This window comes from Arachis stenosperma, chromosome 3 (genome assembly GCF_014773155.1).
Source record: "Arachis stenosperma cultivar V10309 chromosome 3, arast.V10309.gnm1.PFL2, whole genome shotgun sequence".
NCBI classification, from domain to species: Eukaryota; Viridiplantae; Streptophyta; class Magnoliopsida; order Fabales; family Fabaceae; genus Arachis; species Arachis stenosperma.
Genome location: NC_080379.1, coordinates 57,098,469 through 57,104,411, shown reverse-complemented (window position 1 = coordinate 57,104,411; position 5,943 = coordinate 57,098,469). Strand labels below are relative to the sequence as shown.

Below are 5,943 nucleotides of genomic sequence, written 5' to 3'. Positions count from 1 at the left end.
CTTTTCATATACAAGTATTATTTTTTTCCTTTGTGGGTTCTAACTTTATGTAATTGGAGTTTTGTGAAATTACTTTTACATTTCGTTTTTGGTCAGACTTATTTTTTAGGTCGGTTTACGAACTACTTACATAACTTACATTAATTTGTACCTCTCGTTGCATCTTGCCGACCATATAGGTTGGTCAATGATTTTTGTGGTTTTTAAGCTTAAATTAATGCATTTTAAATAAAAAATCTGATAGAAAAATATTTTATTATTAATAAAAGAGAAAGGATTTACATAAATTTGTTTGCTACTAAGGATTTTCTTATAATCCTTAACCCTTGCTTTGATGCCTCGTTAAAATCCCTTTCAGAAAAATCTTTTTTGGGAGAAAATCATGAAGTCGGAAAAAAGAGTATACCAGGGAGCAAGGTACGCTTTTCTAACTATAATACCTCTTTAGGTTACATGCGTGCCACGACCTCGGAAACTCGTTCCCTTTTAAATCAGACAACTTATAGTAACCTTTTCCCAAAACTTCGACATTCTTTTAGGGTCCCTTCCAGTTTGCAGCTGGCTTTCTCTCACCCGGCTTCTGAACCCCGATGTCATTTCGAATTAGTATGAGGTCGTTCATGGTGAACCTTCGCTTAATGACTTTCTGGTTATTCCTCAGGGTCATTCTTTGTTTCAGTGCTTCTTCTTTTGTCCGAGCTTGTTCTCGGACTTCTGGGAGGAGGTTGAGTTCTTCCTTTTGTGCTTGGACATTAATCACCTCATCATAGAATCTAACTTTTGGAGATTCTTCGGCAATACCTATATGAATCATGGCCACTACATATAAGCAAGTCGAAAAGGTGATTCCCCAGTTGTTGAGTGGGGAGTTGTCTGATATGCCCACAAGACCTGAGGAAGTTCATCTACCCATGCTCCCTTTGCATTTTGTGTCGGTGTTTTAACTTGGAAAATATTACTTTGTTTGTAGCTTCAGCTTGTCCATTGGCCTGAGGGTGTTCTGCCGATGTGATTTGGTGCTTGATCTTAAGGCTGGCAACTAGGTTCCTAAAGGTTGAGTTGGTGAATTGAGTTCCATTGTCCATGGTGGTGGAGTGTGGGACTCCAAACCTTGTGACAATGTTCTTATAAAGAAATTCCAACTTCATTGAGTTGTGATGGTCGCTAATGATTTTGCCTCAATCCACTTAGTAAAATAATCAATTCCTACAATGAGCCTGGAGCTTGTGGAAATGGATCGAGGAGGTCGAGGCCCCATTTTGCGAATGACCAAGGTGATGTGACACTGATAAGCTTTTCTGGAGGTGCTACATGGAAGTTGGCATGCTTCTGATAAGGCAGACATTTTTTAACAAACTCGGCTGCTTCCCTTTGCAAGGTCGACCAAAAGAAGCTAGTTCGGATCACTTTCTTAGCTAGTGATTATGCTCCTAAGTGATTTTCACATATGCCATTATGAACTTCTTCCAAGACCTCTTTAATGTTAAAGGTCGGAACGCACTTCAATAGAGGTGTATATACCCATCTTTTATAGAGAATATTATGGACCAGGGTATAGATTTGTGCCTCCCTTATGAGCCTTCTTACTCATTTTAATCTTTAGGAACAATATTGAATTTAAGATATTTGACATATAAGAATAAATAGGGCTCCTAATAAACAGAAATAATAAACTGAATCAATATATAAATTAAAATAGAACAAAAATAGTCTTAATCCTTAAGAATAAACAGAGCTCCTAACCTTAACCGAGGGGGTACAGTGGCTCATGACTCAAAACGAAAACTAGGGTTCAGAAATTGTCAAAGTGCAGAAGTGAGAAGATCCCCCTTAAAGGTAGAATCTTTTTCTTTTTATATCTACCCTCATTTGATTTGAAACTAAAATAAAATAATAAATTCTAAACATAAAATATTTTGTTTGTAATTAAAAATAACTAAATTAAAATAAAATAGAGTAACTAAAAGCTAAATCTAACTAAGCATACTCCTTAGATGAAGTGTGATCCGGATTGTTGGCGCTAAATGCCAACTGCAGCGTTTAGCGCCCTTGTGCGCAGAAAGCTCTCATTCGTCTCATTTGTCTCAAGCTTGGCGTTTAGTGCCCTAATGGACAGAAAGCTCCCTTGCACTGCTGAGTTGCTGGTGCTAAACGCCCAGGTCCGCGTTTAGTGCCAGCTTGACAGATTTGAATTCTTTTATTTTCTTGCACAAAAACTCTGTTGATGAGCGGATAATTTATACGCTTTTTGGCATTGTTTTTAGTATGTTTTTAGTATGTTTTAGTTAGTTTTTAGTATATTTTTATTAGTTTTTAGTTAAAATTCACTTTTCTGGACTTTACTATGAGTTTGTGTGTTTTTCTGTGATTTCAGGTATTTTCTGGCTGAAATTGAGGGACCTGAGCAAAAATCTGATTCAGAGGCTGAAAAGGACTGCAGATACTGTTGGATTCTGACCTCCCTGCACTCGAAGTAGATTTTCTGGAGCTACATAAGCCCGATTGGCGCGCTCTCAACGGCGTTGGAAAGTAGACATCCTGGGCTTTCCAGCAATATATAATAGTCCATACTTTGCCCAAGATTTGATGGCCCAAACCGGCGTTCCAAATCAGCTCAAAACTACCCGGCGTTAAACGCCAGAACTGGCACAAGAATGGGAGTTAAACGCCCAAACTGGCACAAAAGCTGGCGTTTAACTCCAAGAAAAGTCTCTACATGAAAATGCTTCAATTCTCACCAATGAAACACATAAGTATCTCTATCTTTATACTTTATTCATATATCATTCATAACCACTTGAGTCCGCTTGACTGAGATTTACAAGATGACCATAGCTTGCTTCATACCAACAATCTCCGTGGAATCGACCCTTACTCGCGTAAGGTTTATTACTTGGACGACCCAGTGCACTTGCTGGTTAGTTGTGCGAAGTTGTGATAAAGAGTTGAGATTGCAATTGAGCGTACCATGTTGATGGCGCCATTGATGATCACAATTTCGTGCACCAAGTTTTTGCCGCCGTTGCCGGGGATTGTTTCGAGTATGGACAACTGACGGTTCATCTTGTTGCTTAGATTAGGTATTTATCTTCAGAGTTCTTAAGAATGAATTCTAGTGTTTCAAGGTGATGTTCTTATCATCACCAAAGCTGATTGATTCTCATCAATTTAGCTCTTGAATGCAATGTCCTGCTGAAGCTTGGCTAGCCATGTCTAATTTCTTTAGACTAAAGCTTTAGACTAACATTGCATGATTCCTGGAATTCTCATTAAGAATTTTGATACCTTTATTTTCTTTTCCTCTTAATTTTCAAAAAATCCAAAAAAAAAAAATCCAAAAAAAAAATTACAAAATCATAAAAACCAAAAATATTTTATGTTTCTTGTTGAGTCTAGTGTCTCATGTTAAGTTTGGTGTCAATTGCATGTTTCTGTTCTTCTTGCATTCATTCATGTGTCTTAAGTGATCTTCAAGATGTTCTTGATGATTTCCTTGCTTTGATCTTTGAATTCTCTTGACTTGAGTGTTTTATTATATGCATTCTCATTTTGTTAGTGTCAGTAGTATACAAACTGCTAAGTTTGGTGTCTTGCATGCATTGTTTATTTGATTCTAGTTGCATTTTGATTATTCCTCATTATTAAAAATCCAAAAATATTTTTAATTTGTGTCTTTTCAAGTCAATAATATAGAGAATTGAAGATTCAGAACATACAGCAGAGAAATTACACAGAAAAAGCTGGGCGTTCAAAACGCCCAGTGAAGAAGGCAAACTGGGGTTTAAACGCCAGCCAGGGTGCCTGGCTGGGTGTTTAACGCCCAAAAGGGTAGTGCTTTGGGTGTTAAATGCCAGAATGTGCACCATTCTGGGCGTTTAACGCCAGGATGGCACAAGAGGGAAGATTCTATTTTTAATTCAAATTTTTTTCAAGTTTTCAAAATTTTTCAAAATCAAATCTTTTTCAAATCATATCTTTTCAATCATATGTTTTCAAAATAAATTTCTTTCCATTTTCAAAAATACTTGCTATCAATTAATGATTTGATTCAACATTTCAAGTATGTTGCCTTTTCTGTTGAGAAAGGTTTAGTGTTTGAATCATATCTTTTCTTGTTAGCTAACTCATTAATTTTTAAAATCAAATCTTTTTTAAATTGCTTTTCAATCATATCTTTTTAATCACATATTTTTCAAAATAGTTTTCAATCATATCTTTTTGATTTCTAATTTCAAAATCTTTTTCAAAAATCACTTGATTTCTTTTCCACTCTTAGTTTTCGAAAATCAATTAGTATTTTTCAAAATGTTTTTAAAATCTTTTACTTAATTTTCGAAAATTTCTTCCCCTCTTCTCACATCCTTCTATTTATGGACTAATACTATTCCTCAATGAACAATTCGAACTCCATCTCTCTTGATAAATTCAAATTCTTCTACTTCTTCCTTCTATTTTTCTTTTCCTCTGACACCTCAAGGAATCTCTATACTGTGACATAGAGGATTCCATATTTTCTTGTTCTCTTTTCTTTCATATGAGCAGGAGCAAAGACAAAAGCATTCTTGTTGAGGCTGATCCTGAACCTGAAGGGACCTTGAAGCGAAAGCTAAGAGAAGCTAAGACACAACTCTCTATAGAGGACCTAACAGAAATCTTCAAAGAAGAAGAACCCATGGCAGCCGAAAACAACAACAATGCCAACAATGCAAGGAAGGTGCTGGGTGACTTTACTGCACCTACTCCCGACTTCTATGGGAGAAGCATCTCTATCCCTGCCATTGGAGCAAACAACTTTGAGCTTAAGCCTCAATTAGTTTCTCTAATGCAACAGAATTGCAAGTTCCATGGACTTCCATTGGAAGATCCTCATCAGTTTTTAGCTGAATTCTTGCAAATCTGTGAGACTGTCAAGACTAATGGGGTTGACCCTGAGGTCTACAGACTTATGCTATTCCCTTTTGCTGTAAGAGACAGAGCTAGGATATGGTTGGACTCACAACCTAAAGAAAGCCTGAACTCTTGGGAAAAGCTAGTCAATGCCTTCTTGGCAAAGTTCTTTCCACCTCAAAAATTGAGTAAGCTTAGAGTGGAAGTCCAAACCTTCAGACAGAAGGAAGGAGAATCCCTCTATGAAGCTTGGGAAAGATACAAACAATTGATCAGAAAGTGTCCCTCTGATATGCTTTCTGAATGGAGCATCATAGGTATTTTCTATGATGGTCTGTCTGAACTGTCCAAGATGTCTTTGGATAGCTCTGCTGGATGATCTCTTCATCTGAAGAAGACACCTACAGAAGCTCAAGAACTAAATGAAATGGTTGCAAATAACCAATTCATGTACACTTCTGAAAGGAATCCTGTGAACAATGGGACAAATCAGAAGAAAGGAGTTCTTGAGATTGATACTCTGAATGCCATATTGGCTCAGAACAAAATATTGACTCAGCAAGTCAATTTGATTTCTCAAAGTCTGTCTGGAATACAAAATGCACCAGACAGTACTAAGGATGCTTCATCTGAAGAAGAAGCTTATGATCCTGAGAACCCTTCAATGGAAGAGGTGAATTACATGGGAGAACCCTATGGAAACACCTATAATTCTTCATGGAGAAATCATCCAAATTTCTCATGAAAGGATCAACAGAGACCTCAACAAGGTTTCAACAATAATAATGGTGGAAGAAACAGGTTTAGCAATGGCAAACCTTTTCCATCATCTTCTCAGCAACAGACAGAGAATTCTAAGAAGAATCACTCTGACTTAGCAACCATGGTCTCTGATCTAATCAAAACCACTCAAAGTTTCATGACTGAAACAAGGTCCTCTATTAGAAACTTGGAGGCACAAGTGGGACAGCTAAGCAAGAAAATTACTGAACTCTCTCCTAGTACTCTTCCAAGCAATACAGAAGAGAATCCAAAAGGAGAATGCAAGGCCATTAA

The 5,943-nt window shown here is 37.0% G+C and overlaps 1 non-coding gene across 1 annotated transcript; it reads right to left on the bottom strand.

Annotated features, from left to right (window-relative positions):
* Nucleotides 1-5,077: 5,077 nt before the first annotated feature.
* LOC130971925 (small nucleolar RNA R71) lies at nucleotides 5,078-5,185 on the bottom strand. The gene has a single exon (XR_009083125.1). It is a non-coding gene; the product is annotated as a small nucleolar RNA R71 (small nucleolar RNA).
* Nucleotides 5,186-5,943: the final 758 nt, after the last annotated feature.